Here is a 27,694-nt window from a genome sequence, read left to right as displayed (position 1 = left end):
TAGTCCTGCAGGGAGCCTGGGGACAGTGCTCCTCAGCGGCTTCTGCGTGCCCTGGAGCAGATGCTGACCCTTTTGGGAAGATCGTCAGGAGGCGAAGGGCACTGCATGTGTCAGTACAAATGACCAGCCTGGACCTGACCTCCATCTCCTTGGGAGACAGTAGGGCTGCACGAACATCCTTCTGAAGTTTGGGTCACTTTAAAAACGCTTATGGGCATAGTTTTCATGTTTCTGCTCACAGGATTATCTGAGAGCATACATAGGCAACACGTGGCCAAAGACATGAAGGCTTCTAAATGGAGAACTGTCCCCGTTTGCAGCAAGCTCAGAACACTGGGACTTTGTGGCAATCGATCCCCGGCCTCGCTGTATTCCCATGACTCCCATCACCATGGTATCTAAGGTTCCTGGCAGACACAGGGCTAAAAACAGAAGCCGGGGGTGGGGGGAGTGTGCCCTTCCTGACTTCAGATCATCTGGAGTCTTGTACTTTAGGGAACAAACCAGAGCAAAGTGAGCAGAAAATTGGCTTCCCCCTTTCTCCTGGGCACCCCTAAGAAAGCCACAACCCTCAGCACTCAAGCAGCAGGACAGGATATGCCCTCTTTGACTTACCTTTCCAAACCGTGAGAGCAAGCACGGGCTACAGCAACTTTCTTCTCGTGTTAGACCTGGTGCGTCTGGGAATCTTTCTCATTACATAGACATTTGAGTCTGCTAAGACACCCAGCACACTGCTAGGTCTGGGAGACAGAATGATGAGTAACACGTGGCCCCAGCCCCTAAAGTCTAGCACTGAATGGCATGGAATCCTGGTCAGCAATTACTATAATCATACAGGATAAAATGTGTCAAGTGCATTAGTAGACAACCCACAGTAACCTTATAGGCATCCTGCCAGAGGCTAGGCTTTGTAGAGAGAGTAGCATCAGATGTGCCAGGCTATGGAAACAAGATGAGACACACATTGACAAGTCCAAAAGCTAAGGATGTTGTGAGTGTAGAAATTAACCCTCTGGGTAAAGCACAGAAATTGGTGTAGGTGGTGACATGTCAGAACAGCATGCAGCCTAAGTCACTGGGGAAGGTCAGGCACAATGACTTTGTTCAGTCCCATTCTCAATGTTCAGTCAATGCTGAAGGGATGCATGCCATGTGCCGGCACACCCTCAACCAATGGTGGGATTCAGTGGGTTTACACCAGTGCAGTAGAACCAATACTTAATTGTGGCAGTGACATAATCTCCTGCTAACTTGTGAAGGGGTGGAGTCTGGCTTCTCAATTAGGTCATAGCTAATGAGACCTCTGTGTGGGTTTTGCCTTCTCTTGAGGATTCTGGGAATTCCTGTCTTCCTCCCTTGAGGTGGGACACATTCTCTCCCTGTGAGACAATCCTGTTGACAAGGCACATGGAGCTATGCTGATGGAGCCAGAGCCCTGGAACTGGAGAAGCCACATGGAGACCCTCACCAGTGCTGAGATGCTTCCACCCCCACTGCACTCACAAGATTTTCCACCCACTGGTCTGTAACATTCCTGCTTTTGCCATCATTGCAGGATTGCGTGAGTCTGAAGAGCAGTTTATAGACAAATATCAGCCATATACACTAATATCTAACTTATGGACTTGATCTGGATGGTGTTGGATATTTACTTAATATACAATCACTCTTTATATAAGGCTGTTTATTATACACCTATGAATTTGTCTACAAACTTGTTTCTCAGGTCAACCTGAACTACCATACTAATTTTTTTATGAGTTCTGAGAACTGGGTGTTAAGATGGTACTTGCAATCTGGGTTCTCTCTCAGGTGGGCATCTGGGCAGCCACCCAGTGTGGAAATCAGACATTTACATTTCTTACTATTTTTCATGTCACCTGGGCAACAGCATATTCTAAACACCTGTTGTGATGTTCATGTCGTCCACAGGTGTACAACATTAGACAGAACTATGTTTGTAATGTTTAGTTATTTGTTTGATAAAACCTGGTATACTTTTGATGAAATACCATATTTTTATTGCCTGTGTCCATGACTTCAGTAAACAAACCTTTAATGTAAAGAGAAAAAGTGCCAAACAACCAGAGGGTGACATGCTGTCATTGATTTCAGCTTTGTGTTATGCCCCAAATGTCCATGAGAGATTTTGAGGGAGCTATGCAATTATTGATAGTGTTCAAAGAGGTGAAGCTGCTGTCGGAGCAATTGCCGTCAGTTCAGCAGAAGTGGACAGGGGTTTCCCAAAGATGAACATAACGTGTTCAGAGACGAGAAGCCGCCTATTTCTAATGTGCTAAACACAATGACTGCTGTCTGACTGGCCTGCCTCTGAGGAAAGGGGTCCCACTCCTACAGCGTGAAGATGCTTCAGGATAAAGCACAAGGGATATTGGAAGTCAGGATGTTCAGAAGAAAGCAAAGAATATTGGAATTGAGGATGCCAATCAAGAAGCAAGATGGAAATATGTTAAATAACAGTTTCATTGTTCTGTCAGGTATTATTGAATAGTTTTAATTAACCTACATATATTATATATTCTAACCTATATATTATATATTCTTATAATATCTATTTTTTGTAAACTACCTTTTGGTATATCATTTTCTTATACTTAAAGCAGCCATTAGGATGATGAACCGGTTGTTAAATTACTTGAATCCTATCGCTGCCCTCAGCCTGCTAGAAAAGCCTCGATGTGATGAACTGACAGAATAGCCACAACGAAGACTGAAATATGCCAGTGACCGTGAGGACAGTGCAAGATCAGTTGTTTTGATCAGATGTAATAAATAAGGTTACCACAAGTCAGAGCTGATTTGCCGGGAACGAACATAACCACTTGCACTAAAGATACAAATAGTATAAGTTGGGGATAAATTATAGAAGGTCATTCATGATAGCCAGCGAAGTAGTTTACATTTTATTCTCCAGGGGAAAACATAGCCAAGGAGGACTTTATTCAGAGAATCACCAATTAAAACATTTTTTTAGTGTTTGGGGTTTTGTTGTGATGGAATTTGGTTTCCAAATAATTATAATGTGGATAGGTCAACAGAAACTCAGAACATTGTAAACACAAGTGTCTTTTTTACACACTGTGTCTACTCATTTACATTTGTAGTTTCTCTCATGTGAGAAAATTTGTCTCTAGGTAAAATTATAGTTCCATAGTTCTTCATCATTTGCAAGCTATTTTCAAAAACTTGATTATAGTCGATCTCCTAAAATGCTATGAGACTGCTTTCAAAGCTCTCCAAACTCTGGGCCCTTGAGTCCACTTGACTCTTCCTGACCCAACAGGAAAGGTAGAGCTGCCCCTGGAGGCTCTGGGGCTGTGACTCTTTTGTGGGGTTAATTGAAGGGCAGAGAGATAAATGGCTCAGTGAGCCTCGACTTTCTAGTTCTCGGGTCTCTTGCTTTGTGATGGTCGGACCAGTGTGCAGCTGCCTTAGCCAGTTCCCTTCTTCAGCTGGCAAGGCTCACTTCCTGCCACATGGAACTACCCCGATGCAGCCCTGGGTGCTGGAGCAGCCATGTGGAGACCCCTGCAGTACTGAGATGCTTACTCATTCACTGATTTGGCTTTCCTCCTGCAGTCAGCATCATTGAGTCTATTTTGTGAGATGGAGGAGGACTTTGTGGATTGGTGTTGGACATATGGATTAATGGGTTAATGTTGGACTTGTGGGATTGGGTAGCACTGGTTTGGGATGTTTTCTTGATGCACACTCACCCTTTATATAAAACTCTCTCTAATACATATGAGTTTCTGTGGATTTGTTTCTCTAAAGTACCCAGACTAACACAGGGAGGGAGGTATAGTGGGCTGGTTTACATAACAATGCTAAAAAATTGAAACACCAATAGACGTTTGCACTTTAATATAAGGGTTTATTAATGGAATGATTGTACAGCTGGATATCAAAATTCTTCTAGATTTGGGGTATTAGAGCTCTTCTTTTGTCTTCCTCCCCTTCCACACACATTTTTTTATCACATGGCCATGAATTATTCTTCCTTCTGTATGGTTATTGCAGGTTAGTAACATATGTGAGGTATGACTATTTGGTCAAATTTTTACAAAGGGGTTTGGTTGAATATGTTTATAGAAACCATCTTAATAGACTTCTAGTTAAAGCTTGACTATCCAAGTTGAAGTCAGCTGATGATTAAATCCAATGTCCTAAACCTGGCTGACCCGGAACCAATTCACCACGTAAAAGTGATGGAGAGTCTTTCATAAATATTTTTGAACAATGTTTTTATTTAAGACAAGTCTGCTGAGGGAAGGGGGGACCCAGTATTTAAAAATATTGTAACAGTCTTTTGTGGAAAATTGTTATCTTTGATGGCAATTCTCCTAATGCATAGAATCTAGGACAATGGTCAGAATGACTAGGATTTTCCCATGGAAATCAAGGGATGTTGTCTAAGAAAGCACAAGACAAATCCAGGGAGTGTCCGATAATGAATGGCAGGGTTAGATTGCCTTTATTTCTTCGTGAAATTTCTGATCTTCCATCAATTTAGATATGTCATGCGTGATAGCATTTCATAATGCCTTGGCTATTTTTCTGCTTTTATTCTGGCTGTGTTAAAGTGCTTGACTATGATCACTTTCAGTTACATCGCTTGGAAAACCCTTATAATTAGATTTAAATCATAAAATATGCTAATACATGCAGATAGTAGCGGGATAAAGATTTCAAAGGCAACGTAATGTATTCTTCCCCTTGGCAGAAACAATAAAGAGCTGTGTAGATAATAGGTTATATGCCGTTATAAGATCCAAGAAGGTTAAATAAGAGGGGCTCAAGAATTCACCAGGGACTGTGCTGAAGAATCTAATGGTTAGGATCACTATTAATTTTAACAAATAATTATCTTCCGAGTGTTAAAAGTGCTTTCTGCATTTGTTCTGTGCCAAGTGTGTGAGCCCATTTTGTACGGCTCTGTCTTTCATCTCAGCCCCTTTATGGACGGCCTTTGCTCTTGAGAACATCCCCTCCCCTGTAAGGGCCATGGCAGGACTGATCATCACAGCCTCGGTTCTCAAAGAGCTACAGGCAGGGATGACTCAGGCAATACAAGTACAAATACCACTGGTTAGGTTAGATAGCTTTTGATTTGTCTACTGTTTGTTCATTATTCCTCCCTGCCCCCTCCAACTAGAATACAAGGAATGGATTATTTGACTGCTTTACATACTGATGAAATCTCAAGTCCTAGAATAGGGCCTGCCACATGGTAGGGGTTCAGAAAAATATTTATGAATATTGAATGAATGAAAGGACAGAGAATTCAGTTGCAGATATAGTGTGTCCAAGGAAAAAAATGTTAAAGACGATTGTAGATTCACATCGTAAAGTGTGCATTCTGGTCCTGCCCAGTTGTGTTTCAAAACTCAAGGAACCAATCCCGGTGGCTTTATTTCCTATTTATTAAGTAAACATTTACCAATGCACAACACTCTTTCAGGGGCAACGAATCACTCTAAGAGCCATAAAAAACTGGCCATTAGAATCACTTAATTCATCGTTTTAAATCAGTAAATGGTGTTTGGGGATTACAAATCAAGTCCTCTAGAGTATCCCATTGAAAGCTCTTACTGTGGGCTGACATTCAGACCAGATTTCCCGGCATCCTGTTGAACTAGAAGAAAACAGCTGCTTTAGGCCACTTGCACAAATATAGGAAGAGGACATGGTTGTTAGTGCTTTGAATTTTGTTTTATTAAAAGACCATTTTAAAACATGTTTTTATCATAGTGTGGTGAAAAATTACAGAGCAAATTAGTTTTCCAGTCTACAATTTATGAACATTTCCATGACATTTGTTGCAGCCCACACAAGATGATAGCATTCTCCTACACTATCATTTTTATATATCCATGTTCTATTTTTCTCTAATTATATCTTTGTCTTTTATTACTTCATTGAAAATGATAAGATTTTACCCTGCCTTGGACTTGGCAAATATGTAAAAATTCTTTGATAAATGTATGCTTCTTGAAGGCAAATTTAGTCTCATATATCCCTCAGGATAGTTAATGTTCTTTGAACATTTGTATGGGAGTAAGTGAGTGAGTGAGGAAGTGAGTGAGTGAAAAGCTATGTGAACAAATAATTTCTTAGGGAATATAAATTATTGTATTCCGCAATCTTAAACAATTACCTGTATATGTTATAAGGCTCAGTCTTCCTTTTCATTTTGTTATACATATTCCCTTTTTGTCTCTTGACCTATTCCTAGTCCACTAAATTACCTGTTCTTATCACAAATATTTTTGTGATGTCTCTTTCCTCATGCATTGCTGCGGTGGCTTTGCAATGCAGTTCTGTCTCTCAGTTGAGAGGGAATTATCCATTGTGAAGAGCATTTGTGGAGGGAGCGTTGCCCGACATGTTTGGGAAGAGAAATGTTCAACTATTTGGTAGCAAGAAAGCCAAGTGATGAGAGCTACATCCACCACACAGCTTTTAACTACTGCTGGCACCAAACTAAACAGTAGGTAGCAAACCATGTGCTCCGGGTGATGATTGGGCGATGGTCCTGAGGGGACCTCGCTCACTTTCTATTTGCTCAGTGACTTTGTCTCAGGCCACACACAGGCATAAGCTCCAGAGGAGGCTGTCTTCCACCTTCCGGAGGCATCCAGAATCTGACTCCATTTGTCTCTTTTCGGTGGAGCCCCGACTCTCGAGATTGCCTCCTGCTCAATCAGACCTCTCCAAACCCAGCTACACTCATCTCCATTTGGAGGAAATATTTTAATTTCTCCCTATCCGTTTGGCACCTCTCCTTTCAAATGATATGATTGAACACTGAGACTCTACTTCCTCTCAAAGTTTCATGGTTCATGCAAAGTTGGCTGCCTTTTTCAACAGGGATGTGGGTTTCGAAGACTGTTTAGTTTGATGCCCCCCTCTTCTTTGACAGTGTTCTGTAAGTGCTGTCTCATTAAGAGTAATGTTGCTTCTGTCATGGGTATTCTGCTAGAGTTGTTCCATCTCCAAATATGTTTTTTCCCCATATCCACATGTCAATCAGCAACTTGTCTGCCGCTGGAAAAGGAGAGTCAGGATAATGGAAATTGCTAGCAGCTCCGAAACCAACATCGAACTAGTCAAGGCTCAGAGTGACTGCAGAGTAAACAGTGACATGCAAAATTGGGCCAAGCTACAAAGACAAGAACCTAAATTATTCTAGTGTAATCGCCTCTGAAGTTAGTACAAATCCTCAAAAGTCATAGTTCATTTTGTTGGTTAAAACCTGACTTTTTTTTCTTTGCCACAGTCAGTTTAATCTATTTTTTTTCTTTTCAATTTCATGTTAACTGTCATAAGTGTGAAACAATGGGCTCAAGCACAAGAAGAATTGTGAGATAGCACAGGACGGGGCAGTGTTTCGTTCTATTGTGTGCAGGGCCTCTGTGGGTCAGAACCGCCTCAATGGCACCTAACAATAACATTACATTGAACACTTTCTGTCTTAATCCAGGTAGACTAGAGAAACACAAACAGAAACACCCATATCTATGGAAGGGCGAACTGTATATCAAGAAGTAATTATGCATCAATAAAACATCCTAGTCCAGTCCAGATCAAGTCTGTAAGTTCAATTCACAAGGAGAGATCATCAGGCTGTGACCTGATTGGCAGGCTAGATCCCCCCTCCCCTTCATTCTTTGATCAAGTTGACATGAAATTGTGTAACCACACACTTTATGTTCTTTGGCCTGGGATCCTTGGAGTCTTTCCAAAGAAGGGAGAAGTCGAACTCTGAAAATGTAATTGGGGCAAGTATGCGGAGACCAATGAACAGAATGTCAGGGTGCTATCTTTTGGGGAGTAAGAAGAAAAGGAGTGAGTCAGACAGAACTAAGGAGGTCAGTTTCATCGGACTATAAGGCTCTGTGACATCGAGCCGGGTTTCTTTTCATGTTCGACAGCTCTAGACATTAGAGACCCTCCCAGCTTACCCTAAGCTGTGCAAAGTTCACACAAATGCATGACCTCACATCTGAGAACAAGAGGAGACCGTGGCAATTAAATGGTACAAGCTTAAGAGTGATGGGGGGATAGTTTGGAGAAAAACCTATTTGCGGGTGATGCCCAGCTGCAGGGTGTTGAAGCAGGCTAAGCGGGCACAAGTAGTAGTATATCAGACCTAAAGTGCTTGGGAAACCATAGAGGTGGCAGTCCAAGCAGAACCAGGACATGGTCTCAGCGCATCAGGCATCACAGTGCCGAAGCTCTCCCTGCAGGAGACTCCAGTGAAGCCCCGGAGAGTTGAAGAGCAAGTGATAATGGAAGGCGGTCATGGGGCCGCACCACTGGACATTTTGGGGTGCAGGTTCCTGTTTCGAGGAAATGGAGGGGTGCTGTATTTCAACCCTGAAAGGTTGGTAAGGGCTGAAATCAAGGAGTTATTGTCCCGAGGGTAAAATAAAGAAAAGGACTTGAGAAATGAAGTTCAAATTTCGGGCCCAAAGTGAGAGACGGTTTAGTAATAACGTTGACAGTGCCTGGTGCCGGGATCCTGAGGTTCTCACCAGTTGCTGTGACGTTAACTCCAACTCCATACCCAGCCATAAGTATGGCAGAATACAATCGTGCTCCCAGGGCTTGTGATGGCTGAACTTGTACAAATAAAACTCCACGTCTTTCTTCTGAGGCCACTCTGGGTGGCTTCAAGCTTTCAATCTTTCTCCTTTTTGGTTAGCTGTTAAACATTGGGACCACCTAGGGCCTCCCCAAGTCAATACCCACCCAAAAGTTCAGAAATTTACCCCAAGATCCACTTAGTTCACACAGAGGCTAAAAACCAGGCTTGAAATCCCAGCCTACCATATTGTGTCCTTCACTCGCCCTCGGCCCTTGTCTGCCACCTGGCTGAACTTTGCACTTCCCACTCCCCTCCCTGACTGCCACCTAACTAAAAGTATCTCCCTCGCAGGCCCATCCTACCAATTGGCGGAGCCGTTGGACAGTACAACATCTTACCTTGAACCTGGAGAGTCAAATAGCTTTGAATACTTTCATGGCAAAGACCAGGAAGACCCAAAAGTAAGCGGCCCCTTTGCCAAATTAACTAGATTGCCAGTGTTGTTGAGTAGCGTGCAGCTCACAGTGACCCCGCGTGGGCCAGAGGAGACTTGCTCTCCAAAGGGCTTCAAGAACTGAGTTTTCAAAAGTAGGTGGCCAGACCTTCCTTGAAAGATTTTTCTGTGTGGAGTTGAGCCTTAACCCTTAGGATTAGTAGCTAAGCACCTTAATCATTTGTAGACTCACATCTCTCCCAAGTTTACTCTGTCCTGTGTTGTGTTTTCTTTCCACTTGCAGTGAGCCCGATGACTGGGCCAGAGGGGGGTTGATAAAACTCAGAGGATATCATGGGGCCCATACTTATCCATGACACAAAGCAGAGGGCTGGATTTATTGTTTGAATTTAACGTCATCTAAATTTTCAAGGAATTTTCTACAAGAAAGCTGTTAGTTTTTCTTTTCCAGTGGGTTAACTACATTGGTGGGTGTGAAACATACATATATCCCATATATATTTCTTGTAATTTTATTTCTCTATATAATCATATAGGTATATATAGTAGTGTATTATATAACATAAAATGATATACTTAGATATTTTGTATATTTATTATGCTACATACATATATAAATAATTTTATTTTATATAATTAATTATATTTCATTTATATATTTTAATGATATGTCTATGTATAATCACATATTTCATATCATTATATATTTATGCATTTGTATATAATTTAAAGAAAAATATGTTTATAAATAAGTAGGAAAAAGAAGAAAAGCTCAATGACAGCTTAAAATGACAAAAACAAATAGGATTCAGTAATGGCTTTTTTTTCTACAGAATAGGTTCTGTAGTCCAGGTAGACTAGAGAAACAAATTCATGGTCACTCATGTGCTTAAGAGAGAGTTTCATATGAAGGGTAATTTTACATTAAGAAAGCATCCCAACTCATTACAGTCTAAGCCCATAAGTCTGATGGTAGCCCATATGTCCAATACCAATCTGTAAAATCCTCTTCAGACTCACGAAACACATGCAATGACACTGAATACAGGCAGATCACAGGCCAGTGGGTGGGAAGTCTTCTGGATCCAGTGGCATTGTAAGCATCGCAGTGCTGGCCCGCATCTCCACGTGCCTTCTCCAGCACCCAGGGCTGCATTAGGGTTGGTCCATGTGGCTTCTCCTCAGGGATGTCTGACAGGAAGTGAGCAGAGAGAGAGAAGTCTCTCCTGAATCCAAGGAGGAAATACCAACATTCAGGAGAAGGCCATGCCCACACAGAGGCCATATTGGTTGTATCTTGATTAATGGGTCAGACTCCATGCCTTCCCTGGTAATCCTCTCAACTTGAAACCAGATTATCTAACTGCCACAGGCTCTCAGTCGGTGTAGTGTGCACATATCAGGTCTGGAAACTTTAAGACAGTCCTAGTTATTAGAGATAGTGTTATACTGTACATGGCGTTTTAGTTTGTGGTGAAACTGGCAAAAGTAGAACCTTTTCTGTTGTTTGTCTTATTTCGGTTTTGAAATACTTTCTGACCTTGTGCTGCATGAAAGGGTCTAAGATCACTATCACCTAAGATGCTGTGCTGTGCTGCAAGAAGTAGGCAGCTCAAAAAAGTTAAAAACATGATGGACTGGTGATCCTCCTGTTTCCTCACCACCTGCACACTCTGTGCCCTTTGGCTGGAACCAGTTCTCACCATTTTCCCCCCAAAATGGGTCTGCTTTTGGCATCCAGTTTCGCCTCATTTCACTTGGGATCTCACAAGAAGCCTTCCCTAGGGGAGCCCGATGCCCTCCTTCAAGGGGAGAAGGCTGCTTTGGAATGGACATCGAGTGTGAGGACAAGCGCTCCGGGGCTGGGACACGTGGGCCCTATCAACATAGGCAGCTCAGATGGAAAAAGAAATAATAAATAAAAGACCCTCCCTCTATCTTTGACATCATTAGCAAGCCCCAGTCCTGATAAATATCAATATCTTAAAAAGGGCACGATTTATGTACAAATTAAATACAAATCAAAGATTCATCACTTTCCTAATGAGGTTCTCTCTTAATCTTCTCTTTCCTAGGACACAGGCTGTCCTTCCTGACCCCGGCCCTTTGCAATAATTAATCTCTTTGTGAGGGGTCTCTCAGGATGAACCCCCTCTGGTTTCCCTGCCTTCATTTCAACCATGTGCCTTTTATAACGGAGTGATTCGACCTAAGCGCATTATTGCAAATGTGGTCTCATCCACTCCACCCTTCTAAGATTGCAGCATATGCTCCTGAAGTGTATTTTTAGTTACTGATCTTCATGCAACTGGATTTTGTTACTTGAAAACCACTGATAACAATTCCCATGCAAGGTTTAGATCATTATCTACCACCTCTGCATCGCATTCAAGGCCGCGTGCCATCTGATTATTTTGGCCACATGCCCCTTCACATTTTTTATCCCTAATCTCATTATCTCTCATTTTTCTCCCCTTAATTGCATTCACCACTTATCCTGCTTGGAACCCGGTCCGTCAGAGGCACACTGACTTTTTTCACCTTCATCGTTGTTGACTGGCCCCAGCCAGTGAATATCATTAACAGATGTGATTACGGCCCTGGCTCTCTTCTCTCTTAGGACCACACTGGTCCGAGGCTGACCTTCCACCGTTGCATCCTCCAGCAGTATTTATTGTCTGCTAGCAGTGCCTTTCGCTTCTTCCACTCTTGTTTCCACAGTTTGTCTCCTGCATTGTCTGCTTCTTGTGCAGACGGCTTAGTTTCTTCTAATGGAATATTTTCTAATCCTACAGACTTGACATCCCAAGGGGCACTCCTTTTTATTTTTACCTGTCTTTTGGGTCTCCAAAACAAATGAGCCAGAAAACATTTATTAGACTAAACTCTGTATGGAAAAGCATTAAAAGGTGGTTCTCTGGGTTCCTGTCAATTGCCCATTGGTTCCTGGTGGCCAGTGCAGGCCAGCCTCTCTGAGATGATTATGAACAAAAACAAGTGATTTTGCTAAGCAGTTGCCACACAAGCTTGGCTCCTGGATGTTATCTGTGTGCGTACACCTTATGTGTCGTGGTGTTTGTATTTGTCTGTGTAGACTGCATTTGTGAGATCGAAAACCCCAAACCATTGATTTCTTTCCCCACCCACCCATCCCCAGGAATATAACTCTTATTTGGAGGAAATAAATAGTTCATGGTCCCTATCTTTCCCATGGAGCCCTAAATATAAATTGTATTTGCAAATTATCTTGGAGAGCGTCATATTTCATTTCCCCTAGTCTTTTCCTGCAGGATCTCCAGACAGAGCTTGTCTGAGCCCCGGTGAATCAGTGCTTGTTGAGTGCTCTAATGTCCCGATCCCCTATGTTGACAATATTGAGATTTCCTTCCATGCCCCTCCTTTGGGAAATGTGTATATTACCATCATCTGCTTCATCTGCCTTTGTGAATGATGAGAGAAAATATTAATTGATTTTTTTAAGGAATTAATTATCATTGCCATGTTTCAGAGTCTTCATTGTCTCTCCCGGTGACCTCTGGCTCTATGAAGTTGCATTAAAATTGCATAATTTATCTTAATATTGTATAGAGCTTTCCTTTCATTTTGAAGCATGGCTTGCTCATCTTTTTTTTTTTTTTTTTACTTTTTAAACTTCAGAATGTCATAATTGTCTCGTTCTGCTCTGCCCTGATACTTGCTGTCTTATAGATACCTGTCTTGGCATTCATCATTTTTACCATTCCTTCTTCTATGTAATCATAACACTTAGCATTTATATCATGCTTCTCATCTTCAAAGTGCTCCACAAACTTGGGGAGGTTTAATTGTCTTGCCCTTTCAGGCACCGCTGGATCAGCTACCAGACACCGAAAGAGGCTGCCTCTGAGGTTCAAGGTGGGTTCTCTGGGCCACCGCCATCTTCTCTCTGACCTTCATTTAATTCTACATGGAGGAAGCCTTCTCCGTAAGGGAATGACTACAGCCATGTCCCTTCAGAGGCAGGCCACAGAGCATACTTCCATAGCTCACCCCATTAAATCTGTAATAGAGTTCTACAACCTATACCTTGGAACTATTTGTGGGAAACATGACACAGTTAAAATAGGAAAAGATGAAAAACAGAAGCTATACATTTAAATATCCAGTTTGGTTGCAATTAAATAGTAACTTAATGGGGGAAATGAACTTCCTAATAACATTCAGCAAATAATTTTAGTTGGTAAGATGTTTTATAAACTGATGAATTGAATATCCAGTTAAAACATGTTTTGTTGTTGAGTTTGAGTATCGTGGATTGCTTATAATTATCTTATGAGGTTTCTGAGGGTTGCTGTAGGTGAAAATACACTAAGAACCATTAAATATTATTAAAATAGAAATTAGCAAGGCAATATTGTAGTCAGAAATGGAGAGTTAAGAGCTGATTATTATGTAAGACTGCTTCTGTTTATACCTACATTTTTGCTTTTTTGTTTTTTAAGAGGAGATTTATTTCAAATAAATTTTAAGTTAATTATAGTGGGATCTTCTAGCATTTTCCGTGCTATGAATTTTATGGCAGCCTCTAAAGGCCATCTATTCTTCATATTTCATCTTCATATCTATTTCTAATTTTAATTCTTAAGCTTTGAAAATAAGTATAAATACATAACCCAACTATCAATTTCTAGTGGATACTCTTACTAGCACCTCTTGAGACACATATAAAAAATAAAATGGTTTATTTAATAGTCCATTAGATGAAAAACATCAATACAGCGGAGAGGATTATTCATATAATGATATGCTGTATAATGATATAGATAGGCATATTGATAACACTGAGCCATGCCGAGTTCTGACTGACAAGCTTTCTGAGTCATTAAAGAAAGATTAAATTATGTCTAGACTAATGTTATTGCCATCTGTATTTTCAGTCTAAAATCTTAAAAATTAACAATTCAATTACAGTGTATGTAAACCTTTATGAACCAGAATATCTTATATGCTAGCATGCTACTTAAGTTTACTGTGCATAATGAGCAAATGAATTAGGTAGTAATGCTTTCCTAACTTGAAATTTATTTATAAAAAATGGCACTATTCAGAGGAAATTGTGATAAACTGATAATATATAGAGTTCAGGAGTTACTCCTGATCACCCCATACGAATATTAAACCGTGCTTTTGCTGCTCTGAAAAACCATCACTGTCTATGATTCAGATGAATCATAAAGTCCATGCAGGTCACAATCCATGGAGGCGGAAACATGTTAGAGAAGGAAAACTCAAGCCCTGTGCACCAATAGAGAATGATGGGAAAGTGACAAAACTGTCCCTTATCAAACTTTTAAGTCCTAGGAAACCAAGGCAGTCCTATTGAATTCCAGTTCTCCCACATTTCTCTGTAAACACCCTGAGATAAAGTTGCTTATAAACACTGGACATGCATTGTAAGGTTTATTGATTTTCCAGAAAATAACAATGATCCAAAACTTGCTACTGTTCAAGTAGGAAGAAATCAGTCTTCCCAGCAGAAGCAATAGCAAAAGCAAGCAAATTTCCTTGTCTAACAAGAATTTGCTGAAACTTTAAGATGGGGAGGAGGCCTGATAGTGCAGTGGTTATGCAGGAAGTCAGCAGTTCAAAACCTCCAGCAGCTCCTTGTGAGAAAGATGGGGCTTGCAATGCACAATGAGGACCATAGAGCTGGCCCTGCTATGAGACACAACATCCCTCACTGACCCTTAACCCAACGGGGAACAACACTGGAGACACAGTGCAGGAATTGTGCCAGATCTGACCCCACCACACGGAGGCAAAATACTAAGGGCGTGCAAGAGAACAGCAAGGGGAGCAGAGCAAGGAAGTCCCGAAGAAATACCCAAAATAGACTGTGGGGCCAGGGCAAGGCACCCCATCAGACTCAGCCGGAAAACACTCCTAAAGGGCAACAAACAGACCTTGAACTACTTAGAGGCTTTTCTTCTTATTCTTTCTCATTGGCTTTTATGTTGTTTTATTTTCTTTTGTTGCTTTGTTTTGCTCTGTCCTGTTTCTGTACATATTACTAACTCTGAAGATCTGTCTAGATAAGGTAGACGGGATAAACAATCTGGAGGAGAAAACAACAGGACCGGTGGGGGGGGGGGATGGGGGGGAGGGGTATGGGAGAAGGGAAGCCAGGGAAAGGAAGTGGGTGTTAATAAACCCAGGGACAAGGGAATAAGTGATCCAAAAATCATTATCTAGGAGGGTGTCGGAAGTCTGTTAGGACTTGAACAAGGGAATGTAACCGAGAGGAATTACTGAAACCCAAATGATAGTGGGACAACAGGAAAGTAAAAGGAAATAGAGGAAAGAGCTAGGAGGCAAAGGGTGTTTATACAGGTCTAAATACAGGCATGTACATATATAAATATACTTATATATGATGATGGGGAAATAACTCTATGTGCATATATTATATGTTTAGTACTAAGGTAGCAGATGGACATTAGGCCTCCACTGAAGTACTCACTCAGTGCAAGAACACTTTGTTCTATTAAATTGGCATTCCATGATGCTCACCTTCCCAACACAATTGCTGAAGACAAAGTGGGTACATAAGCAAATGTGGTGAAGATAGATGATGGTGCTTGGCTATCAAAAAGATATTGCATTATATCTTTTAAAGGCTTGAAAACAAACAAGTCTTAAAGGTTTGAAAATAAACAAGCGTCCATCTAGTTCAGAAGCAACAAAGCTCACATAAAAGAAGCACACCAGCCTGTGTGATCACGAGGTGTCGATGGGATCAGGTATCAGGCATCAAAGAACAAATATTAATATAATTGTGAATGAGGGAGAGCGTGCAGTAGAGACCCAATGCCCATCTGTAGACAACTGGGCATCCCCTTACAAAAGAATCACAGGGAGGAGACGAGCCAGTCAGGGTGCAAGGTAGCAACAATGAAACATACAAATTTCCTCTAGTTCTTTAATGCTTCCCCGCCCACCCCCATCGTGATCCCAATTCTACCATACAAATCCGGCTAGAACAGAGGATGTATACTGGTACAAATAAGAACTGGAAACTCAGGGAATCCAGGACAGATAAACCCCTGAGGACAAATAATGGGAGTGGCAGTGCCAGGAGGGTGGAGAGAAGGTTGGGTGGAAAGGGGTAACTGATCACAAAGATCTGTAGATAACCTCCTCCCTGGGGGACGGACAACAGAAAAGCAGATGAGGGGAAATGTTGAACAGTGTAAGACATGACAAAATAATAATTTATAAATTATCAAAGTTGGTGAGGGAGGTGGGGTACGGGAGGTGAAAAAAATGAGGAGCTGCTACCAAGGGCTAAGGTAGAGAGAAAATGTTTTGAAAATGGTGGTGGCAACAAATGTACAAATGTGCTTGACAAATGGGTGGATGTATGGATTGTGATAAGAGTTGTATGAGTCCTCAATAAAATGATTTTTTAAAAAACGACACCTGCACAGAGATTCAAGTCCCAGATTCCTCTCTGTGCTGCTGGGAGGCATCCTGGTTTTCACCCCTGCAGTAGTCATAATCACAACAGGCAGCCCTGAGAGCAATCTGTAAATCATTCAGCTGTATCTCTGTTGAAACAACTCAACTCTGCCCTTTAAGTGTCGCATAGAGCCATTTGGACAATACAAAAGCAAATCGGTATGACTGTTTCAATAAAAATGTATTTACAAAAAATGATTTAAAACATTGTCAAAAAAAACAAGCAAGAAAGAAAAATGGAACTTGGTATTCCTGAAAAGAATTAAAGAAAGCCACAGGAGCAATTCCAGCCTGTCCTATAAGTTCACTGTGAGTTAGCATCGACTCAATGGCAGTGATGTTATTGTTGTTTACACCAACATACTTATTGACCCTATTATTTGTTGGAAACCCAAGTAATGGTATTGAAAGATTATTTCCCAATTAATACTAGTGGAAATAGAACAGTCTTCTCCTATGGATTTCCCTGTAGAACTCTAAACTTTGTAATGAAATATCACCCAAATCTAGTTTCATTCATTCCAATGTTCATTATACCTCGATTGAGTGCCTAGACACTGGGCTTAAAATGGTAACCAGAACTAGATACAGTCTTCAATTTTCTCATGTAATGAATAGTCTGCAGTTTAGAGAAGAACATTGAGTTACTTCATTAATGCATGTGTAGTTACCTGCAGAGAAAACATGAGGAATGTAAATATAAATTCTTAAATATATTGATATTCTTTCATAGAAAGAATACAGTTCTGTGAAGAACTTGGTGAATAAATAGTAGTTGGCATGTAGCATTTATTTGAAGAGTTAGTGCATGTATGTATACATGTGCTTATGGACATAGTTTGATGGCACAGGTGGGATATGATCCAATGGTCCAGATACAAGTTCTAGTTCCTGTGAGGGATCTCTGTTGAGAGCGGGCCATTTACTGAAGAAGGGTCAGTGTAGCCAGAACCCAGAATGGGTAAAGAAGAGTGACAGTTGGATTTGGGGAAGAGGCAGAAGCCGACCAAGACCAAGGCTGGGGGCCGGGTTAAGAGTTTTGACCAAGAGTAGTGGAAAGCCATTGAAAAGTTGTACAAAATACTGACTGGACAAGATCAGACTTGTATTTGTAATATTCACTCTGGTTTCACTGAGGAAAACCAGCAGGAGGGAAATCTGAAGAACAATAAGCAAAAAAATTGCTTTTACTTAAACTTTCCTGAGAAAAATATTTGTCAATGGGTATCTTTTAAAGTAGAGTTATTTGTAATCCATTTTTGCAAGACAGTGGATGACTCATTATTTAAAACTCAGAAACCAAACTAACTGCCATTGAGTCAATTCTGACTCATAATGACCCTGTTAGGACGGGATCTAACTTCCCCTGGGGGTCTCTGAGACTGTAACTTTTCATGGTAGGAGAAAACCTCAGTTTTGAACTACTGACCTTGTGATTAGCAGCCCAAGGCATCACCACTGTGCCCTCAGGGTTAGAAATTAATGTCCCAAGGAAAGGCACAAGCTACTGTCTTCTAAACTAGCTAGGTCTGGAGAATATATATATAAACAGAATCTCTCCAATGGTTTGGTTTTCTCCCATAAATCTTGTCTCCTCTGATCACATTGTCATTTATTCTTGGGGTCATTCGATCAAATACTTGTGGGTCAATTGAGCATTGGCCCCTTTAAGTTTGCCACTTCTAGATGTGGTTATGCCCTTGGAAATCAGATGATACAAACCTCATCAGAACTATCTGTAAAGGTGGGCGCAATGGAAGATTTCAGGAAAGAAATATACACAGAGCTTTGTTGCATGTACTTTTCCATCACGATTTGCACTTCATCAAGGTCTTCCTGGTTGGCTTCAGGTTTTCAATTGCTAGAACCCAGTGTTCCAGACTCCAGAACAACGACTCCTTAACAGATGATCTTTGTGGCAACATTCTGTGAAAATGAAAAAAAACAAAATCTCTTTTTGCCTCAAGACCTTGACATTAAGGTTCAGACTTCATTTCTTTTGGCAAATGCATGCAAGGTTTTTGATTCATTTGAACTGGATCTCATTCTAAATAGACTGGAAGATAGATGTATTGCTATGGCCCTGGTGGGCTTTATTAAGCTGATTTGACCCTGGGACCTTTGTGTGCAGCCTAACAAATGTACAAGCATTTGTCCTTGTCCACGGAGGGACCTTCATTACCTGTGACTTCATGAGAACTGAAAGGTCTGTGGGTAGCTGTTTCCATGGAGAACTGCTGGGTGCCCGCTGCTGTCACAATTTTGAAAGTAAAGGTTTGACGTCCATCATTGAGTTGACTGTTTATACTATTTGTAATAACAGATCCAGGTGGCTTAAATTCTCAGGTTTTGAGCATGGACTGAAAACAGCGCCTGCCTAAAGAGTCTCTCCTGTCTCGTGGTGTTTAGTGGCCTGATTTGGCAAAGATACAAATAATTTTTTTCTTGAATTTCTTGCATCTCTTCTCTCTCTATGAAACTTAAAAATACTTCTATGCACCATTATTGAAGGCCTGGTGCATTGCTTACTGCAAGGAGAGCCATTCAAAGCCACCAGCTGCTCCTTGGGAGAAAGACGAGACTTTCTGCTCCCGTGAAGAGTTACAGTCTTGACTCAATGGAAGTGAGTTTTGTTTTTGTTTGTCTCCATATACAGCATCATAATTTGCTCTCTTGCGAATGCCTCATCCTGCTATTGTTATGAGGTTCCATGAAGTCAGTTTCTACTTCTAGCGACCCCTGTACAACAGAATGGAACACCACCAGGTCCCACACCATCCTCACACTTGTTCTTAGTTTGAGCCCATTGAAGCGGCCGCCGTGTCAGGCCTTGTGGTCTAGGACCTTCCTCTTTTTAGCTGCCCTCTACTCTACCAATTATAATAATCTTCTCCAGGGGCTGGTCCAGTCTGAGAACCTGTCCAAAGTATGCGAGATGAAGAATCGCCATCCTTGCCTCTAAGGAGCGTTCTGACTGTGCTTCTTCCAAGACATTTTTTGGTTGATTCATTTGGTAGTTCATGGTGCTTTCCATGTTTTCTCCAGCACCGTAACTTAAATGCATCGATTCTGCTTTAGGCCTCCTTAGTCAATGTTCAATTTTCACATGCAGATGAGACCATTGAACATACCATGGCAAAAATAAATGAATAAACACATAAATAAAATAAGAAAGAGAGAGAGAGAGAGAGAGAGAGAGAGAGAGAGAGAGAGAGAGAAGGAAGAAAAGAGAGAAAGAAAGAAAGAAAGAAAGAAAGAAGAAAGAAAGAAAGAAAGAAAGAAAGAAAGAAAGAAAGAAAGAAAGAAAGAAAGAAAGAAAGAAAAAGAAAATATGCTGGTGTGAGTAAGGTGCACCTTAGCCCTAAAAGTAACTTCCTTGCTTTTCAACAATTTCAAGAGGTCTTAGGCAGCGGGTTAACTGGGGAAATGTGTCATTCGCTCTCTTGCCTGCTGCTCCATGAACATTGATTATGGATCCCAGGAAGACAAAGTTTTTCACAACGTCAATCATTTCTCAATTTACCATCTGGTTGCTTAGGATCGCATTTCCTTTACATTGAGTTGTAATTCATACTAAAGGTTGCAATCCTGTATGTTCAGCAATAATAAAGGATAGATTAGCAACATTTATCAGCTATAGGCAGAAGGTCCAAATCACCATCACCGCTGTCCCGTAACTGGGAAATTAAGGTCCAAGCCCTCATCAGAATACCTTAAACTGCTTTTGTCACTTCTGAGTTTCCTGTGTATCATTCTTCGAGAAAATAAAAAGTACAGCCAATAATCACTATCTATCTTGGAAAATGACTTCACCTCTGCTCACCTCAGCTTTACAATCCATCGTAGGAGAGAATTGAAAGAGTTCCCTGACCACTGTAGCAGTGAGCAGAAAATGAGTTACCAGAACCAAACATCAAACTCGCTGCCACAGAGTCTACGCTGACTCCTATCAACACTACAGGACAGAATAGAATGCCCTCTGTGCTTTTCTGAAACTGTAATTCTTTACAGGAGTAGAAAGCCTGGTTGGTGAATTTGAACTGCTGACTTTGCAGTTAGCACCCTCACTCTTACCACTGTGCCACGAGGTCTCCTGTGATGAATACTATCTACTCCCTCCCACCCTGTCTCTCTGTTGGGGCTGTCAGGTAAGCAGTGGACTCTGAACAGCATGGTTGGCGGTTCAAAGGCCCCAGGTTTCCGATGGGAGATAGATAGGGCTGTCTACCCCTGTAAAGGCTTGCAGCCTCAAAAACCCTCTCTACGGTGGCTGTGCATCAAAAGCAACGTGATGACAAGTGGCTTTGAGTTTTTGCCCCCTGTTTGTGGATAGTCAGTAAGGCCCAAAATGAACTATTCTCCTTGTGATAGCTGCCGACCTCGGATGTTTACGCCACTTGCCTTACAAATGTTGTCATCTTTATGTGTTTGCTGGCAGTAGGAAATGGTTAAGGAGAAGGGGGCTAGTTTCTAGGGAGGGATAAGGGAGGGCCTCTTGAGGAACCGACATTTGCACTTGGACTTGAGTGGTGACACTCAACCAACATGGTGAAGAATGGAAGAAAGAATGAATCGGGCAGAAGGCTCGGTGAGTTGAAGGCCCAGAGACCACAGTGTCCCATGTGTTGAGAGAATGAGGCCACTCACTGTCCCTTAGAGTGTTTCTCTCAACCTCTTTGAACTTGCCTGATGAAAGAGACCTAGGGGGAATCTATCAAAAGCCTTTAGCTGCAATTGAAGGAAGAACCTTGGCAGTGAGATGTCTGATGTCTCCGAAATAGACACCAAACCGCTCCTGTGAACAACTCCAGCACTGGACCCGGGGATGGGCAAGGTAGAGAACCTGCCCATTTGCTCAGGTCAGGGACTCTTTTAGAGCACTTTTTCCCCCAACAAGGACACAAGGTTTCATATTGCTGAGTCAATAATGTGCTCTGAAATGGGATTTTTCGATGTAGAATTAAAATTGACAATCATCATTTGTATTGGTCGTCTACTTCACTGCCATTGGCCTCAGAATTGTTCTCAAAAAGCCTAAAAGCACGCATATGTCTATATATACATATATAATACTCATCCTTCTCACACTCTGATGAAGCAAAGTGGATAATTAATCATCATAATCATAGTGATTATGCTGACCAGGTCACAGGATAAGCACATGCCATGTGGAACAAGTGCCTCTGTATTTGTGAATAAATGCTACATATAATAATTGGAAGAAAGACCTTGGTTATGATGTTACTGTCAACAGTTCTTTATTGAGCCCCTACTATATGCCACCCTTCAGGACATGCGACTGTAGCAGTGAACGGAGTGGACTAAAGCTCTGCCCTCACAGGGCTTCCTTCGTTTCCTTCCATCCTCCCAACACCCTTGTTCTTCCCATTGTACAACTGCGGGAACGGAGGCATGATGCGGAGAAGTGATGGAACTTGATTGAAACCACGCAGTAATAAAGAGTGAAACCAGTCCTGTCCAGTCAGTCACATAGGTGCAATGGAGTTCATGGCTCCAAAACATTATGTTGACCTGACAGACTCATTTCTTATTTTTTTAAAATTGTTTTAATAGGAGCTCATACAACTCTTATCACAATCCACACATACATCAATTGTGTGAAGCACATTTGTACATTCATTGCCCTCATCATTCTCAAAACATTTGCTCTCCTCCTAAGCCCCTGGCATCAGTTCCTCATTTTCCCCTCCCATCCCACTACCCCCTCCCTCATGGCCCCTTGATAATTTATAAATTATTATTTTGTCATATCTTGCCCTGTCCAACATCTCCCTTCACCCACTTTTCTGTTGTCTATCTTCCAGGGAGGAGGTTACATGTAGATCCTTGTAATCGGTTTTGCCTTTCCAGCCCACCCTCCCTCTACCCTCTCAGTATCGTCACTCACACCCCTGGTCCTGAAGGGATCATGTGACCTGGATTCCCTATGTTTCCAATTCCTATCTATACCTGTGTACATCCTCTGGTCTAGCCAGACTTGCAAGGTAGAATTGGAATTATGATAGTGGGGGGGAAGCATTTTGGAACTAGAGAAAAGTTGTATTTTTCACGTTGCTACATTGCACCCTGACTGTCTCATTTTTTTCCCCAAGACCCTTCTGTAACTCGATGTCCAATGACTTACAAATGGACTTTGGGTCTCCACTCTGCACTCCCTGGCCTCTCATTCAGTATGATATGATTTTTTGGTCTGGTGATGCCTGACACCTGATCCCTTTGACGCCTCATGTCAAAAAAGCCTGGTGTGCTTTTTCTATGTGGGCTTTGTTGCTTCTCAGCTAGATGGCCACTTGTTTACCTTCAAGCCTTTAAGACCCCAGACACTATATTTTTTGATAGCCGGGCACCATCAGTTTTCTTTGCAACATTTGCTTATGCACCCATTTGTCTTCAGCGATCATATCATGGAGGTGAGCACACAATTATATGATGTTTTGTTCTTTGATACCTGATAACTGATCCCTTTGACACCTCGTGATCACACAGGCTGGTGTGCTTCTTCTGTGTGGGCTTTGTTGCTTCTCAGTTAGATGGCTGCGTCTAGAGAGTCACAGATTCATTTGACCCAATCTCTTGTCATTAGTTGAGCAGTGACCCTCTAACATGCAAGAAGAAACCCTTTCCACCAAAGCAGCCAATTTAAATCCCCACAAAGAAGAATTGGAATGGAAGCAAAGCATTATATGGATCTTTTTTTTTTTCCCAAAGGAGAGCTACTCACTTTCACCTGGAAAGACAACCTGTACACTTCTTGTGGGTCAGTTTTCCTTTCCTCGTTAAACTTGGTCATCAGATGCGCACAAAAATTCCTGGGCCCATGTCTCTGGGAGGAACTGAAAATCATTCACTACTCTAGTGAATGTCTTCCATTTTGGGGGAGTGGCATAGAAATATGCATTTGTGAGGTGCAAACAGCTCTTCAGAAATAGGATGGCCTGGTAAATCCAGTTTAGATCGCTTTATATCGTTACATACCTGGATGGCAATACATTTGTCTTGGGTCATGCTGAGAACATATGAGGCTGTTTTCCCTAGCAGGTATTTTTCCTGGACATGCTGTATTAGTTGAATAGTACAAGATACCTCCAAATTTAGTAGCTTTCCCACAACTGAAATGTGTTTGTTTGTTTTTTCACATAGCTCACAAGTCTTCAGTTTGGAAATTTATACTTGGATGAGTTGGAAAATTCTTCTGGTCTTGATTTGACACTTTTCTGGTTGGCAATCCGCTGTGGTCAGTCTGTCCTCTTGAATCCCTGGTACCTCCTTGACTAGGACAACTAGGCTGACTTCGCTTTGGCTCCCATGGTCTCTCATACTTCAACAAGCTAGTTGACTCTTATGGTGCTGGGGAATAGTCAAATAGTAAGAGCAGAAGCACATAAAAACTCTTGACACAACATCAGTTGGCTCTGTTTGAATGGGTAATGTCATTTCCAAGGTCAGGTCAGATTCATGGTATAAGAAAATAGATTCTACCTCTTGATGGGAAAAGCTGTGGAGTAATATTGGAAAAGGTATGTATTGGGCGGGGTGCAGGATAGCTGTAGCCATTTTTACAATCTGTAAGCTGCCTTGCCCTACCTTTGTTTTTATTACTCAGATGCTCTCAACAACTTGGTATCCTTCAACTTTTTCTACTCAGTTAATTGCAATGCCCACCATCAGTTACTGCTGTGCTTCTTTGGCCTTTGATATTCAATATCAATAGTGCAAACCATTTCCTGAATGACTACTGTTCTCACTTCAGCGGTTCTACTTAGAAATTAAACATTCATGATATGGTGGCCAGTGGTTTTATAAAGGCAACTTAAGCAAATGCTTTGGAAACATTCCAGAAAGGGTGATCCATTCCATCTAAGGTAATCAGAGATGAATTCAGGAAACAATGTATCTTAGAACTGGAGTTTCCATAACAGGTAAAGTTTGAAAGATTTTTCTAGGTAGAGAGACAAGTATATGTAAATATGTGAAACTAGAGTTTGACATCTTTTAAATGCGGTGTGTACATTTGGGGCAAGACGTGGCAAGGTAGTTAAATACTCAAATTGCACACACAATCATAAGAACACAAAAGTTCTTCAAAACTAAGCAATAATTATTTGAAGTAATCTAACATGAATTCAATAAAACTGAAAAACAACCTTAAGGATCGATTTTTAAATCTCAGTTTAACTCTTTTCCTATGTAGTAGCTACAATTTTGGTTTATTGAATGCTTACTATGTGTCAGGAATATTTTCCAATGCGTGGCAAGCAGTCACTTATTTAACACTATCACAGCTTGTCAGAAGGGTGCACCGTCACCACCACCATCGTCATCAATGTCATTATCATCTCTGAGCCACTGTTGAAGAAGCGAATCCAAAGTGACCAAGTAAGTTTTTTCAAGGTCACATAACCAGTCAGTGGCGAAGTTAGGATTTGAATCAAACCACACAGATCCCCATATGACGCTAGCATCTACACTCTAAGCTACCCCTCTAGAAAGATACAATGCATACACACATCATAAATATGACCATAGATGAAGAGGTGTGAATAAATGGCAAAGCAAGAGGGGCCAACATTGTCTGTTGCGGGAGAAAAAAGAGAGGAAATGACACGGAGGCACTTGGAAATGTGCATGCCCTCTTTCTCAGGGCTTTTACTTTAGCATCATTACGTGTTCTGTTAATACAGATAAGTTTTCCCAGAGCCGTGTTTGAGACATAAACCATTGAGGAGATGATGTTTCATAAATTAAAATGTACTTTGTTCAGTGGCAAGTCTGTGCGCATGTACATGTATTTGTGTGTGTGCTTTTATGTGTGTATTTGGTTGGTGCTAAACAATAAAGAGCCATCACAGAAAATGGCTTGCCTGGGGACTGGGAACCAAGAGCATTCGCTATGCTTCGAGATTTCTCTGATTGTTTTCCTGGTTGCAGAAAGTTGAGCTGTCGTTGGTAAACTGCCAGCTGGCAGATTCAATAGACATTGCTCTGTTCCTGCAACCTGGTTCAGTAACTTGTGTGGCTACTGGAGCTAGATTAATTAGTGAGTATCTGATAAAATGAGAGGCAACATATTTCTTATTTCTGAGGTGTCACCATTATGTTAGGTCGTTACTGTTTATTCCAGGATAAGCCAGCGTGATGCACATTTACATCACTGTTGTGGAATGCTGGAAATGGAGAGAAGTGGACTGTAGAACCCAGAGGGCCTGGTTCTGAAGCCCCTTACTGTGGCGTGGCTAGTTTCTTTAGGAGCGCTGTCGGCAATCGGTATTAGAGAGACTTTGTTCCTTAGGAGATGTGATCCATCTTCCTGAATTCCTGAAATCAGCTCATGTCTACCTGGACTCTACGAAATGAGTTTTTCTGGTGGGGAAGCTTTCTCTATGAATGCTAATTCCTTGGATAATATTTGATCTCATAGATCATGCAGACGTGATACAGGAGTCTATAAAACATAAGATTCAAAGATGTACCTCTAAAATTAAGCTCTGGTGCTCAGAAAATGAGAGGAATTATTAGTGAATAGAAATCCTGGGAGTATAATGGGTTACTCACTTCGCTGTTAACCACAAGGACAATTCAAATCCACTAGCCGATCTGAGAAAGGTAAGGTTTTCTACTCCCATAAAAATTTACCATCTTGGAAACCCACAGGCACAGAAGGAATTGGTCCTTTGATCACGACTCTTTCTGTGAGTTCTGTGTGAGCATTGTGATGAATTCATTTGTACTTTCACCGATGATCACTCACATTTTTACTGTCCCCAAATTTCTCCTGAGCCTCTGATCCCCCCTGCCCTGCAAACATCTTGTTTATGAAATCTGTCGATGATGTAAGAGCTCGGGTACCATCGAGAGTTCTGTGTTGGACTGTGAACCGCCAGGTCAGCAGTTTGAAACTAACAGACTCGCCGAGAGGAGGCTTTCCGCTCCTGGAAGCAGCGACAGTCTCAGAAGCCACAGGGCAGTGTCACTCTGCTGTGTGATCACCATGAGTCACAACAGGGTTGGTGACAAAGAGTTTGTTGTGGATATTTTGGATGTATGATGTGATAGCTGAGATGACATCTGTAATTTCAGGTAAAATGTTACCAGTGTCATTGTCATTGGTGTTAAAAGAGGAAAATGACATAATTTTTGAATGTCCCAGTGGGGGGATTCAAATATTTAGCAACCATCCACTGTCATAACAACTGTTTCAAGTATGAAAAATCGATAAACCAAAAGGTAATTTATTATTTCCTATAGTTAATCCTTAACTAGGAACAATAAAAGAGGTACACAAAACTATATGAATGTTATAAGAATGAATTTTAATATAGTCATGAAAATATTAAGTAATATTTTCATTAAAAAACAGTGAAACTGTCATTTAAAATATTTCCAGATAGCTTCTTGATTGGTGTCCTCACTTTCAATATTCTTAGCTTTCCCCCCAAGTATCATGGGCTGTGAGATTTATCCAGAACCATCTTTTCGCTGTGGGAGTAGGCTCTCATTTCTTTAGAGGTAGGCCAATTAGACCACAGTCCTTGTGTGAGATATATAAGAAATAGGCGACTTCTCTTCTCTGAACATATTATATTCATCTTTGAAAAACCCCTTCCCACTTCTGCTGAACTGACAGCAATGGTTCTGATAATAGTTTTAGTTCTGTGGACACGTTCAGAAATTGCATAATTCACTGAAATGTGGGGTGGACCAGAAAGCTGAAATGAAAGCCAGCGTGTCGCCCATTAGCTGTTTGGCACTTTTTATGTCCTATGTTTGCTTACTGAAGTAACAAATACAAGGCAATAAAAAATGAAGTATCTCATTAAAAGTATAAGTTTTCTAAAAGTCTATTTTTAATTGGGAGTTAATACACATATCATATCATTCCATAGCTCAGTCACATCAAGCAGTATGGTACAATTGCTACCACGATCAGTTTCTCAAGGTAAAAGGGAGGGAAAAGTACAAGTTTTATAAAATAGATACATATTATGAGCATGGCTATGTCTAGTTTTTATGCATACAGCTGGAGTGGACATTACTGCAGGTGCTTAGAATATGCTGTGGGTACATGCACCTTAACAAGAGTAAGGGATGTAAGATTGTAGTTTCCACAT

Source organism: Tenrec ecaudatus, chromosome 11 (genome assembly GCF_050624435.1).
Source record: "Tenrec ecaudatus isolate mTenEca1 chromosome 11, mTenEca1.hap1, whole genome shotgun sequence".
Lineage (NCBI taxonomy): Eukaryota > Metazoa > Chordata > Mammalia > Afrosoricida > Tenrecidae > Tenrec > Tenrec ecaudatus.
This window is presented reverse-complemented; position numbering follows the sequence as displayed.